At 52.4% G+C, this 15,218-nt stretch overlaps 1 long non-coding RNA gene across 1 annotated transcript; it reads right to left on the bottom strand.

Annotated features, from left to right (window-relative positions):
• Window positions 1–12,085: 12,085 nt before the first annotated feature.
• Window positions 12,086–13,447, bottom strand: LOC138372078 (uncharacterized). Its single transcript, XR_011230687.1, has 2 exons — window positions 13,232–13,447; window positions 12,086–12,840 (listed from the first exon to the last, which is right to left on the bottom strand). It is a non-coding gene; the product is annotated as an uncharacterized lncRNA (long non-coding RNA).
• Between the last annotated feature and the right edge of the window lie 1,771 nt (window positions 13,448–15,218).

Here is a 15,218-nt window from a genome sequence, read left to right as displayed (position 1 = left end):
CGAGCGAGAGGCCCGCAAAACTTAGCGAGCGAGAGGCCCGCAAAAACGAGCGAGCGAGAGGACCGCAAAACTTAGCGAGCGAGAGGCCCGCAAAACGGAGCGAGCGAGAGGCCTGCATAACCTAGCTAGCGAGAGGCCCGCAAAACCAAGGTCGTGTTAGTCACCTCCACGGCAAGGTGTTAGTCACCTCCACGGCAAAGTGTTAGCCCCCACGGCAAAGTGTTAAGGTAGGAATCTGGTGTTCCTACACCAGGTTATTCCTCAGTTCACGAACTGTAGTTCACTGAGGTCGTGACCTGCCCCGCCTGCCCCGGGTCACGGAAGTCACGGGCTGCGGTGTTATGCGCAGAGTGTGTGACACTGGTGTTGTCACGGGTGTTGTCACAGGGGTGGTCACTGGGGTAGTCACGGATGTGGTCACGGATGTAGTCACGGGTGTAGTCATCACCAATTATGCCACAGGTGGTGTCCTGTAGCACCACGTCTGTGTCACGGGTGACCTGGGTCGTGACCTGGGTCGTATACCGACACGCCTGCCCCGGATCATGGGAGTCACGGGCTGCGGTGTTATGCGCAGAGTGTGTGACACTGGTGTTGTCACAGGGGTGGTCACAGGGGTGGTCACGGATGGGATAGTCACGGATGTGGTCACGGATGTAGTCACGGGTGTAGTCACCACCAATTATGCCACAGGTGGAGTCCTGTAGCACCACGTCTGTGTCACGGGTGACCTGGGTCGTGACCTGGGTCGTATACCGACACGCCTGCCCCGGATCACGGGAGTCACGGGCTGCGGTGTAATGCGCAGAGTGTGTGACACTGGTGTTGTCACAGGGGTAGTCACGGATGTAGACACGGGGGTGGTCACGGATGTAGTCACGGGGGTGGTCACCACCAATTATGCCTCAGGTGGTGTCCTGTAGCACCACGTCTGTGTCACAGGTGACCTGGGTCGTGACCTGGGTCGTATCCCGACACGCCTGCCCCGGATCACGGGAGTCACGGGCTACGGTGTTATGGGCAGAGTGTGTGACACTGGTGTTGTCACAGGGGTAGTCACGGGGGTTGTCACGGGTGTGGACACGGGGGTAGTCACGGGTGTGGTCACAGTGCTGGTCACGGGGGTTGTCACCACCAATTATGCCACAGGTGGTGTCCTGTAGCACCACGTCTGTGTCACGGGTGATCTAGGTCGTGACCTGGGTCGTATCCCTACACGCCTGCCCCGGATCACGGGAGTCACGGGCTGCGGTGTTATGCGCAGAGTGTGTGACACTGGTGTTGTCACAGGGGTTGTCACGGGGGTGGTCACTGCTGTTGTCACAGGGGTTGTCACGGATGTTGTCACAGGGGTTGTCACGGATGTAGTCACGGGGGTGGTCAACACCAATTATGCCTCAGGTGGTGTCCGGTAGCACCACGTCTGTGTCACAGGTGACCTGGGTCGTGACCTGGGTCGTATCCCCACACGCCTGCCCCGGATTCCGGGAGTCACGGGCTGTGGTGTTATGCGCAGAGTGTGTGACACTGGTGTTGTCACGGGGGTGGTCACGGGTGGGGTCACTGGAGGTGGCCCCGTCGACTCCGTCTCCTTCACTTAGGACTCAACTGGGTCCAGGTCGAGAAGGATACTAAGGGTCCTGATGAAGGCCCACCAGACGGCCACCTCGAGGACGCCCGTCACGAAGCACCTGGACATGGTCCAGCAGGTCCAGGGGGTCGTGAAGGTCCCGGGGCGTGGAGGGACGATCACCTTCAAGAGGGGGACGTTACTCAACAGTCCCCGCCAGCTGGAGTCGTACTGCCGCTAGAGGAGGCGCAGACGGAGGTGGTTCTGGACCACACCCCAGACGTACCACAACACACGACACACCACCGCCACCACCATCATCATGGAGGTGTTGATTCTATCAGTAAACATTATTTATGTTTTATTTTTTCTGAAAAGTATTTTGTTTTTTACAGAATATTATTAATTTGTTGTTGTATTGTTCATCGCTAATGTTTGGAAATGAGATGTGTTATGTCACGTGGGGGGTGGGCGGTCCGGGGCTCTGCTAACACTCGGCTGCTAGGGGCTCAAAGGGCCCAAATACTCAGCCCCTCCGACTCCCTGGATTCACCGGAGTCTCCTTGGTCACACAAGATAGGACCAACAATGCCCACCTCCGCAGGTCTTTGCTTCCACCACAAAGGGGTGCCACTGATTCACCCTGGAAGCCCTTCAGTCAACCACGGGGAAACTGCTGTTAACAGTTCCGGCCTAGACCCGTGGGGGAGTGAAGGAAGACTCAGGCTTACCTATAACCATAGCCTCTCTGAGTCTTGCCTGCCAGACAAAAAAAAAGGTTGCAGGAACTCCTTTCCCGCCTGTCTTCTCTATCTTCCTCTTAGCAAGGTCGCCAGCTGGGTTATTATATCTGCACCCCAGCAATGCAGTTCAGTGGGTGTATCATATATCGTTTGTAGCCAGAAATGTATGCTCATAGAGAAATATCACAAATGGAGGCACACTCAAACACAGTAATAAAATGTGTGGATTTACTGACGCAAATTACATGAACACACACACACAATCACAAGTAATACATGAATATGGAATATGGATGATGAGTCTGGAGATCGTCAGCCTCTTCTTCCACGACCTCCAACTCTCCTTCAACTGGGCGGGAAGACAGGAGTCTCACACTCTCACAGGAGGGCCTCTTCACCACGTCGGCACCTCTTCTTCACTGTCCTGCCATCCATACACACTGTCCTCTCTGACAGTCCTGGACACAAGCTGCCTTGCAGCCTATTCTACTATTAAAGTAATGAAGTCTTGCTGCCACATACACAAGTAAATATTGTGGCCTAACTAGCCTACTCATACAAGGGGTAATGGGAGGGAAAAATGATCTACCTTACACTCCTGGCTCACGACGCCTGTCCCTCGATGGTGTGAGGGTCCCACGCTTCCTTGGGTCGATCCTCGACGATCCAGGGCGTTCCACAGGTCCTCAGGTGTCGTGAAGCCTTCGCGTCGTCGCCGTTCCAATCCCTGAGGTTCAGCTGCCCCAATCCTGGTTCATCGATGGGCGCTGAGCTAATCACTATCTTTCCCCCACACTCGCCTCTCCCACAGGGCGTCGCTCCTTGTCCTAGGCACGGTGTCGTCCTTCCAAGATTCTCGGTGGATGTGACCCCAGTCACAGCTAGCTTGCTCGCCCACCTTCCAGACCTCAACGTCCAGCCAGCGGCGCCGCCCAGCGTCGTCGCCGACTATTTTCCAAGTTTGGGCACTTCTCTGCTCACTGAACTTGGTTCCTCTTTGGCTTCCCAGAAGCGCAGGGTCTCCAATAACTATGGTGGGCAACGAAGGCCAGCTCAATCCACTGAACAAGGCTTGCAGAGCCTCCAATCCTTGAGAGCAGACCGAGGCGCGTCCTGTCGCTTCCACGGTCAGTACAACTCTGACGTTGGCGCCGCCCGGGGCACTCGGTGACGTCATGGCGGGCCCTGATTTGTCGCCCGCGACCTACGTCGGCCAATCCGCGATCGGCATAGTGTCCCTTCCACAAGGTCATATCTGCCGTAGGGGATACTGTTTCATTTTATATCAGGGCGCCAACTTTCCTTTATTTACAACTTATAATATAACCTCCTTCCATTAAATGGCAGCCAGTCTGGTCGCCACGTATATCATTAGACTCCCTGAACCTCAGAGAATCAGTAGGGAGAGCTGATATGACTCTTTAAGCCGGCAAACGAAAGAAATAGGAGAGGGCACCGTAAAATAAGAGTCATATCGGAAGAGCAGCACTCAAGCGGGCAACCTATACTCTTGCTCCCTCCGTTCCTGAAGTGTCACTCCTCCAGTTGGTGACGTGGCTCATACCACTTTGCCAGTCACTTGCCTCATTGTATCTCCACCTCGCATAGTACCGGGTGTGATGGGTGTTCCCTGAACACCTACAAGAAATCCCCTCTCCGTGGCTACGAGTGTACTCCCACGGCTCGTTACCACTGTAAGATTCAGTGCATGCAGCGCCTCCACCGCGTCGTGCACTCCGAGATAGTCTTGCATTTCCATTGCGTCCTACAGGTACTCCATGTTTCCTCCCATGATCTCCTCTTCGCCAATCTTCTCTCTTCTCGGTTCCTCTTCTCCCATAGGTGCGTTGTCTCCTCACAGTGGCACTTGTAACCTGTACTCCATCCAGCAGCTTCCTCTCTTCCACACTAGGCTTTTGCGATGGCCCAATGCCCCTCTGGTTAGGCTGGCGCCTACCCTGGGTGTACCTATTCCCTGCTTTCTTCGTATTGCCTTTCCTATCCCACTCGCTCCTTCGTTCTCGACGAACATCTTCACTCCTCCATGAGATTCTCTTCCCTGCAGACGTCTTCTTCGGTTCGTGGTTGGGCTCATCCACCTCCCTGTGGCTCACCTCACCACGGTGGTTCATCTTGCACCTACCACTATTCATCTGGCTGGCATAGGGTGCACTGCGTCGTGGCTCCTCCACTCTGCCCCTCACTGCCGTTCGCTCATCCACTGAGCTTACTTTATTCACGTTTCTGTATGGAGGGAGTGCGGTCTGCAGCCTCTTCACCGCCCCAGGCGTTTGTACAGCTGCTCCTCGCCACTCCTCCATACGCATCATCAGGCTTAGTCGGAGGTCCCCGTCGGGGTTTTCCACAACCTCCGACGACCTCTCTGCACTCTCGCCCTCGTTGTCGTCGTCTCTGGCGACGTTTCCCCTGGCGAAGTCGGCTTCCTCACTATTATTTGGAGCGACGGATACCTCACCTGGCAGGGTTGTACCGCTGCTTGAAACATAGGCACTCCTGGCCCAATCGGGTTGTATCCTGCCTCCTCCGAGGTCATTACCCAGCACCATCTGTACATGCTCTAGGGGTAATTTAGGGGCTACAGCTACTATAGCTTTCTCGACTCCGCAGTCGGCAATCAGCTGTACTTCGTGAAGTGGCAACCTGTATTCCTCCTCCACACTGCGTATCCTCACCACTCCCACAGGTGAATCATTAAATTCCTTGGGGAGAATACTCCTGGTTACCATACTTATGTCAGCACCCGTATCTCGAAGCACGGCAACCTCCACTGGGTCTGACCTTCCAAACTTCACGTTGGCCCCGAAAACGAAGGGATGTTCACCCAACTTCATTTCCCAACCATTCACGTTGGGTCCACTATAATATGGGGTGTGAACAAACACTCTCTCCTCTTCCAACATTAATCCTACATTCCTTTGGTGCTCCTCACACTCGCGGGCATAATGTCCTCTCACACCACAGTTGTAGCATCGGCCACCTCCCCTGGGCGGCCACTCGCCAGTCACTCTGGCGGTACCACTTGCAGACGTCCCCTGGGTCCTCCTTGGACTCCCTGTCGTCGTGTCCGGGACTGCAGCACTTGCTCCTGAGCTAGGTCCACTGCTCACAGCTTGGGGCTTCCTCCCCGCGTCTCTTGAGCTCTTGAACCACGTTACTTCATCGGGCACACTACTCTTGGGAGAGTCCCCACCCGTCCTCGCTCCTCCTGAACTCCTAAAGTTCCCTCCCGACCTGGGGTAAGGCGAGTGTCTGGGCGGCCCCTCCCTCCTGATATGTAGTGCCTCCTCCAGCATGTCGGCTCGGTCCGCTGCAGCCTTCAGGTCCTTAATACCTGCTTCTCTCACCCTTACTCGCAACTCAGGATGGAGCACCGACATGAACTTCTCCATCACTATCAGTCGTTTGATATCATCCACCGACTCCGCTTCCTCCGCCTTCAACCATCGTAGGAATTTCCGTTCCATATCCCTGGCGGTCTCGGCGTAAGTCTTTCCCGACGCTCTTGTACACTCTCTGAACCGCTTCCGGTACATCTCCGGAGTCAGCCGGAATGAGTGGAGAACCGCATTCTTAATCGCGTCATAACTAGTACACTCCTCTAGGTCCAGCATGTTATAGGCTTCCCGGGCCTCTCCAGTCAACCTGCCCTGGACCAGAGCAGCCCAATCATCTTCCGGCCACTCCTTCAGAGTCGCTATCCGTTCAAAGTGTTCGAAGAACGCCTCAGCTTCTTGTGGTTCGAACGTAGGTAAGTCACGTTCCCTTACCTTGAGGTCATCCCGCCGTGCAGGTAGTGAGGGCAGACCACGTTCAACGCGACGCAATTCGACTTCTTTCTTTGCCTTTATCTCCTCCAGTCGCAGTTGTCTCTCTCCTTCTTCTCGCTGCAGCCGAGCTTCTCGCTCCTCTCGCTGCAGCTGCAGCCGTGCTTCTCGCTCACCTCGCTGCAGCTCAGCTGCACGTTCCTCTCGCTGCATTTGCGCTTCTCTCTCCTCTCGTCGCAGCTGGGCTTCCAGTTGCATCTTCATTATTTCCAGTTGCAGGCTCCTCTTACTACAGCTGGACCTTCCACTGCTCCCATGTTCACTGTGAATTCTCTCCACACTGGTAGGCGCTTGGGGTGGCCCTAGTCGGGACGGTTCACCTTGCGACGGCTCTCCTCGGGACGGCTCCTCTTGAGATGGCTCCTCTCCCGTCGCTTCCTCTCGAGCTGTGAGCTGTGCCATGATCTCTATCCTTCGCTCCGCTACCTTAGTCGTCCTCAACCTGATCCCAAAGTGGTTTGCCACTTGTTGGAGCTGGGCCTTGGTACACTCTTCCAAAATTCTCTCGTCCCTTGTGTCAATAAATTTCTTTACTTTGTCTTCCTCCATCTCTATATCATTGAGCATACACGACAGCACAGACAAGTTAGTAGGCACTAATTTCACCGTTTCAGTCCCTTAGCTGGTTGAGTAACAGTACCACCGAATTCACTGGCCACACTGTATTAGTACCCTGGCAACACTTGTCTTGCAATTTGGTCCACACTGTAGCTTGATCCACGCTTCCTGGCGAAGTTCCCAGTTCTTGGCTACTGGGGTTCGTATCCTGGCGAGGTCGCCAGTTCTCTTGTCACGTGGGGGGTGGGCGGTCCGGGGCTCTGCTAACACTCGGCTGCTAGGGGCTCAAAGGGCCCAAATACTCAGCCCCTCCGACTCCCTGGATTCACCGGAGTCTCCTTGGTCACACAAGATAGGACCAACAATGCCCACCTCCGCAGGTCTTTGCTTCCACCACAAAGGGGTGCCACTGATTCACCCTGGAAGCCCTTCAGTCAACCACGGGGAAACTGCTGTTAACAGTTCCGGCCTAGACCCGTGGGGGAGTGAAGGAAGACTCAGGCTTACCTATAACCATAGCCTCTCTGAGTCTTGCCTGCCAGACAAAAAAAAGGTTGCAGGAACTCCTTTCCCGCCTGTCTTCTCTATCTTCCTCTTAGCAAGGTCGCCAGCTGGGTTATTATATCTGCACCCCAGCAATGCAGTTCAGTGGGTGTATCATATATCGTTTGTAGCCAGAAATGTATGCTCATAGAGAAATATCACAAATGGAGGCACACTCAAACACAGTAATAAAATGTGTGGATTTACTGACGCAAATTACATGAACACACACACACAATCACAAGTAATACATGAATATGGAATATGGATGATGAGTCTGGAGATCGTCAGCCTCTTCTTCCACGACCTCCAACTCTCCTTCAACTGGGCGGGAAGACAGGAGTCTCACACTCTCACAGGAGGGCCTCTTCACCACGTCGGCACCTCTTCTTCACTGTCCTGCCATCCATACACACTGTCCTCTCTGACAGTCCTGGACACAAGCTGCCTTGCAGCCTATTCTACTATTAAAGTAATGAAGTCTTGCTGCCACATACACAAGTAAATATTGTGGCCTAACTAGCCTACTCATACAAGGGGTAATGGGAGGGAAAAATGATCTACCTTACACTCCTGGCTCACGACGCCTGTCCCTCGATGGTGTGAGGGTCCCACGCTTCCTTGGGTCGATCCTCGACGATCCAGGGCGTTCCACAGGTCCTCAGGTGTCGTGAAGCCTTCGCGTCGTCGCCGTTCCAATCCCTGAGGTTCAGCTGCCCCAATCCTGGTTCATCGATGGGCGCTGAGCTAATCACTATCTTTCCCCCACACTCGCCTCTCCCACAGGGCGTCGCTCCTTGTCCTAGGCACGGTGTCGTCCTTCCAAGATTCTCGGTGGATGTGACCCCAGTCACAGCTAGCTTGCTCGCCCACCTTCCAGACCTCAACGTCCAGCCAGCGGCGCCGCCCAGCGTCGTCGCCGACTATTTTCCAAGTTTGGGCACTTCTCTGCTCACTGAACTTGGTTCCTCTTTGGCTTCCCAGAAGCGCAGGGTCTCCAATAACTATGGTGGGCAACGAAGGCCAGCTCAATCCACTGAACAAGGCTTGCAGAGCCTCCAATCCTTGAGAGCAGACCGAGGCGCGTCCTGTCGCTTCCACGGTCAGTACAACTCTGACGTTGGCGCCGCCCGGGGCACTCGGTGACGTCATGGCGGGCCCTGATTTGTCGCCCGCGACCTACGTCGGCCAATCCGCGATCGGCATAGTGTCCCTTCCACAAGGTCATATCTGCCGTAGGGGATACTGTTTCATTTTATATCAGGGCGCCAACTTTCCTTTATTTACAACTTATAATATAACCTCCTTCCATTAAATGGCAGCCAGTCTGGTCGCCACGTATATCATTAGACTCCCTGAACCTCAGAGAATCAGTAGGGAGAGCTGATATGACTCTTTAAGCCGGCAAACGAAAGAAATAGGAGAGGGCACCGTAACAGTTACAACATGCAGAAATACGACACGCACCAGGCAGCTACCAGGTGATTGTAGTGGAGTAGCTACCTGGTGATTGTAGTGGTGTAGGTACGTGTTGATTGTAGTGGTGGAGCTACCTTGTGATTGTAGTGGTGGAGCTACCTGGTGATTGTAGTGGTAGAGCTTCGTGGTGATTGTAGTGGTGTAGCTACGTGGTGATTGTAGTGGTGGAGCTACCTCGTGATTGTAGTGGTGTAGCTACGTGGTGATTGTAGTGGTGGAGCTACCTGGTGATTGTATTGGTGGAGCTACCTGGTGATGGTAGTGGTGAAGCTACCTGGTGATGGTAGTGGTGAAGCTACCTGGTGATGGTAGTAGTGAAGCTACTTGGTGATTGTAGTAGTGGAGCTACCTGGTGATGGTAGTGGTGTAGCTACCTGGTGATGGTAGTGGTGTAGCTACCTGGTGATGGTAGTGATGTAGCTACCTGTTGATGGTAGTGGTGTAGCTACCTTGTGATGGTAGTGGTGGGGCTACCTGGTGATGGTAGTGGTGTAGCTACCTGGTGATGGTAGTGGTGTAGCTACCTAGTGATGGTAGTGGTGCAGCTACCTGGTGATTGTAGTGGAGCCGCTACCTGGTGATTGTAGTCGGGTAGCTACCTGGTGATGGTAGTGGTGTTGCTATGTGGTGATTGTAGTGGTGTAGCTACCTGGTGATGGTAGTGGTGTAGCTACCTGGTGATGGTAGTGGTGTAGCTACCTGGTGATGGTAGTGGTGTAGCTACCTGGTGATGGTAGTGGTGTAGCTACCTAGTGATGGTAGTGGTGTAGCTACCTGGTGATTGTAGTGGAGCAGCTTCCTGGTGATTGTAGTCGGGTAGCTACCTGGTGATGGTAGTGGTGTTGCTACGTGGTGATTGTAGTGGTGTAGCTACCTGGTGATTGTAGTGGTGTAGCTACCTGGTGATGGTAGTGGTGTAGCTACCTGGTGATGGTAGTGGTGTAGATACCAGGTGATTGTAGTGGTGGAGCTACCTGGTGATTGAAGTGGTGTAGCTACCTGGTGATTGTAGTGGTGTAGCTACCTGGTGATGGTAGTGTTGTAGCTACCTGGTGATGGTAGTGATGTACTTACCTGGTGACTGAAGTGGTGTAGCTACGTGGTGATTGTAGTGGTGTTGCTACCTGGTGATGGTAGTGTTGTAGCTACCTGGTGATGGTAGTGTTGTAGCTACCTGGTGATGGTAGTGGTGTTGCTACCTGGTGATGGTAGTGATGTAGCTACCTGGTGATGGTAGTGGTGGAGCTACCTGGTGATGGTAGTGATGTAGCTACCTGGTGATGGTAGTGGTGGAGCTACCTGGTGATTGTAGTGTTGGAGCTACCTGGTAATGGTAGTGGTGGAGCTACCTGGTGATGGTAGTGGTGGAGCTACCTGGTGATGGTAGTGATGTAGCTACCTGGTGATGGTAGTGGTGGAGCTACCTGGTGATTGTAGTGGTGAAGCTACCTGGTGATGGTAGTAGTGAAGCTACTTGGTGATTGTAGTAGTGGAGCTACCTGGTGATGGTAGTGGTGTAGCTACCTGGTGATGGTAGTGGTGTAGCTACCTGGTGATGGTAGTGATGTAGCTACCTGTTGATGGTAGTGGTGTAGCTACCTTGTGATGGTAGTGGTGGGGCTACCTGGTGATGGTAGTGGTGTAGCTACCTGGTGATGGTAGTGGTGTAGCTACCTAGTGATGGTAGTGGTGCAGCTACCTGGTGATTGTAGTGGAGCCGCTACCTGGTGATTGTAGTCGGGTAGCTACCTGGTGATGGTAGTGGTGTTGCTATGTGGTGATTGTAGTGGTGTAGCTACCTGGTGATGGTAGTGGTGTAGCTACCTGGTGATGGTAGTGGTGTAGCTACCTGGTGATGGTAGTGGTGTAGCTACCTGGTGATGGTAGTGGTGTAGCTACCTAGTGATGGTAGTGGTGTAGCTACCTGGTGATTGTAGTGGAGCAGCTACCTGGTGATTGTAGTCGGGTAGCTACCTGGTGATGGTAGTGGTGTTGCTACGTGGTGATTGTAGTGGTGTAGCTACCTGGTGATTGTAGTGGTGTAGCTACCTGGTGATGGTAGTGGTGTAGCTACCTGGTGATGGTAGTGGTGTAGATACCAGGTGATTGTAGTGGTGGAGCTACCTGGTGATTGAAGTGGTGTAGCTACCTGGTGATTGTAGTGGTGTAGCTACCTGGTGATGGTAGTGTTGTAGCTACCTGGTGATGGTAGTGATGTACTTACCTGGTGACTGAAGTGGTGTAGCTACGTGGTGATTGTAGTGGTGTTGCTACCTGGTGATGGTAGTGTTGTAGCTACCTGGTGATGGTAGTGTTGTAGCTACCTGGTGATGGTAGTGGTGTTGCTACCTGGTGATGGTAGTGATGTAGCTACCTGGTGATGGTAGTGGTGGAGCTACCTGGTGATGGTAGTGATGTAGCTACCTGGTGATGGTAGTGGTGGAGCTACCTGGTGATTGTAGTGTTGGAGCTACCTGGTAATGGTAGTGGTGGAGCTACCTGGTGATGGTAGTGGTGGAGCTACCTGGTGATGGTAGTGATGTAGCTACCTGGTGATGAAAGTGGTGGAGCTACCTGGTGATTGTAGTGGTGGAGCTACCTGGTGATCGTAGTGGTGGAGCTACCTGGCGATGGTAGTGATGTAGCTACCTGGTGATGGTAGTGGTGGAGCTACCTGGTGATAGTAGTGGTGTAGCTACCTGGTGATGGTAGTGTTGTAGCTACCTGGTGATGGTAGTGGTGTTCCTACCTGGTGATGGTAGTGGTGTAGCTACCTGGTGATGGTAGTGGTGTAGCTACCTGGTGATGGTAGTGGTGGAGCTACCTGGTGATGGTAGTGGTGGAGCTACCTGGTGATAGTAGTGGTGGGGCTACCTGGTGATAGTAGTGGTGGAGCTACCTACACCTGTGTGTGTGTGTGTGTGTGTGTGTGTGTGTGTGTGTGTGTGTGTGTGTGTGTGTGTGTGTGTGTGTATTATTATAGACTGTGGGTTGGTTGGTGTAGTCGTCGTTGATCCTCCTCTACGGACAACCCAACCCACAACTCGGTAGAGTGCTTATACTAGGAGATCACCCTTGGCTCTTCTGGCTCTTGGAGAGGGGCTCAACGTCACACGTTCAGGGGATGCGGCTCCAACACTTAGCCTCGTCGTCACGTGCACACACCCACTCGAGCCGCTGTGACTCCCCACTCTCTCCTTATGAGATATGATCTCCTCAATCCCCCTATGACTTACTAGTATTACCTCCTACCCTGTCCACAGCAGTGGTTCTTGGTTCTTTCTCTCTCTCTCTCCTTCTTTACTACCTCCTGGGAAGCCTCACTAGGACAAGGGCAAACACCAGCAAATTGTGACACATTTACTGAACAAAGCACATACACGATACATACACACATATAATAATAATGAATCCTATACTCTATAATATCACAATCAGGTTGCACTCCAATACCATCAGAACTCTATTATCAGCTTATCAAGTGGTATCCTACCTCCTGGTTCACCACCTGATACTATTAACTTCCTCAAGTTGGTCAAGCCTACACACTGTTGCACCATCAGCAAGATAACATATATATATAGAAAATCAGCATTTGAATGCAATAACATATACCAGTATAAATGTTCATTGATACTTCAGTATAAAAAATTCCTTGACATAAGAATGCCAACAGTCACTCACCTCTCACTGCGTCTTGCACGCTAATGACAACCAAACACTATCAACTCCCTACTAGTAATCCACCAGAACTTCCCCTTCCACCTCTGGAAGTTCACTACCCTATTTCTTTAGGTTCTTCCGGGCTTCACTACCAGGATCCTCTGCAGCTCCTCCAGGCTGCTATCATGAAGTTTCCTTGAGCAACTACGGTGCTTCACCCTTCTGCTAGGCTCCTCCACAGCTCTCTTGGCTGCTACACCATGAAGTTTCCTCGAGTAACTATGGTGCTTCACCACCTCTACAGAAGCACGTGACACTCCTCTTCACTGCTGCTTCTCCTCACAGCTCGAGGTCCTCTGCTCCACTACCTTGGAGTCTCATCAGCTACTTCATCTGCTGGCTTCGAAGTTCTCAGCAACTTCTTCCCCAAAAGACAAACCTGCAACCCATCGACACTCCAATAAAACGTTCCCCTTTAACACATAAACAAAAATATACCACACAATATGCTTGCCTCAAACCTCTATCTGTCCTCTACATACAGTGAGAGTGGACTCCCCCGTTTTGGGCGGGTCCATACTCCACCTCGCCTGGCGGCGGCGTCCTCACTCGCTGGGAGGGTCTTCCTCCATCCGGAGCCGGCTCCCTCAGTCGTCCGCCAGCGCTCAGAGAGGACGGACGTCGCTCCGTGTTCCTCCCTCTTCACTCTCCTATTTCAGGCCTTCTGCCTTATTAAAACATGTCTAACTTATAAATAAACATCGCTACTGTCGCTGGGCACACGACCAACTACAATGCAATCACTATGAACTGGCGTATATCGTGCTTACCACAGATTAACTGGTCGAGGGCGCTTTTCCTCTGACGGCGTCTGGTCAGGGCGCTCCCACGGCCCACAATAATGCTTCTGGGCGATTTAATATCTGCTCGTCGACCAGGACTTGAGACCACAACGTTCCCAGCTCGATTCCACAGCTGGTACGTCCTGCACACTTCTCTTCTCTTCGAGATATATCACTAGGGGTTCCCTTCTGACGGGAGCTCAAACGGAGCGCGGCTTCCCCCTGCGATGTCTGGCACTCAAGTGAGGTCAAGGTCCTCCGGAAGCGAGCCTCACGCCTCCAGCAAAATGTCCACATCTCCTAGCCAGTCATTTATCTATTTTCTTACTGCATTGCCCATAATCTCAAACTGTTTACATATCCAACCAGCCTATTTTACATATGCGTTATCACCTCAATACTTGCTAGACCTTCTAGTTAGGTCAGGCTTGACGAATAACTCTCAAGGAAGGGAGACTCGTTTCTCCTGCAGGCTGAGATCATAACACTCCCCTCCCCTTATTTTTGAGAGTTATTCCAGTGGCAAAGCTCGGGATAGTACATCCGCCGCTACACTGTCTCGTTCTTCACCCGATATACTCTCTTAGGAGTCTACAATTAGTTCGTTGCTCCTTGCAACATCTGGCTCACACTCTCTCCAGAAACATGATCTTCTCATAAACGATTTGACTCTCTAGACACCTCTTAGCTAGGCTGTCCTCCGTGGACGCCTGCTCTCCATTGGTCCACTCTACTTATTGTTTCCACCCTCCATTTCCTCGTCTTCTTCTCTTCACGTCCAGAGTCAGACATCTGCTGTCTGTATCTCCTCTGTCGTCTTCATACTTCCATCTACTGCCATTATACTTTCGTCTCCTGTCATCATACTTCACTTCCTCGTCTTCACCGACGATTCTCCTTTTCGTCTCCTCATTTATCCAAGACATCGTCCTGTTTGACTCCCACCGAGTCCTCGGCTTTCTTCTATTCCTCCATGCTTGCATCATCATCCTCTTCCCACACTTCTCACCTCTATACCACTCCATTTCTTCTCCTTCAACTCTTCTTCGTTCCCTAAAAGTTTCTTCGAGCACTGCACTACATCCAACAGCACTCGACCATACATGTCGCTTTGCCTCTCCCAAAGTGCTCGTAAGCATCTCTCCACACATACTGTCTCTTCTCCTTTCATTTTCCCGGCTATTACTCTTCTTCACTATCTCTCCTCCACGTTTTCTGTGAAACATGGCGACTCCTGACATCTCAAACAACTTAACTCCACTATCCATATGCCTCTGTGCTCGTGGACCACTTGACGCTCTATTCCCGTCTTCAGTCTGTCCACATCCTTCCTCATTCCTACTCAGCACAGTTGCATTCGCCTTCCGACTCTCAATTTCAGCAGTCTGGGCTCTCTTCAGGTCAACTCCCTTCACAGTATTCTTCTTCGGCTGGGCCATCTTCACTTTTGACCTCACCGAGACTTCATTTTTCTGGGCTGGACCTTCATCAAACAGCCATGCTATATCTACATCAATATCTTCTACCGGTTGAATCGACACTGTCTCATCTTCTCCAGCGTCTTCCTCGTCGGCCACCTCTGCCTTCATCACTACCGAGACGGGGTACTCAATGGCTTGGCGGTCTCCTGACTCATTTCCTCGGATGTCAGTCAGGTTCACACTCTCAGGTGTCCCACCCGTGCAGTGGCCTTCTGGGCACTCCTCTGGCACAGTCTCCGCTACGACTCTCGGCAACACCTTTGTCCCGCACAAGTCATTCCCCAGGATCACTTGGACTCCTGGAATAGGTATGTCGGGGCACACTCCCAACATCACCTCCGCCGACACATATTCCGACCTTAGCTGGACAGTACATACGGGCATGTCACTCTCAGACAATAACCCATATACTCTCATCTTACTCCTGCCAGCTAACCGTCGATCATTCCCAATCAGGCTTCTCGTAATCAAGCTCTGATTAGCTCCGGTATCTC

The sequence above is a fragment of the Procambarus clarkii genome, chromosome 4, assembly GCF_040958095.1.
Source record: "Procambarus clarkii isolate CNS0578487 chromosome 4, FALCON_Pclarkii_2.0, whole genome shotgun sequence".
Classification (NCBI taxonomy): Eukaryota; Metazoa; Arthropoda; class Malacostraca; order Decapoda; family Cambaridae; genus Procambarus; species Procambarus clarkii.
The sequence above is the reverse complement of the archived record's forward strand: the minus strand, read 5'-3'. Positions and strand labels throughout refer to the sequence as shown.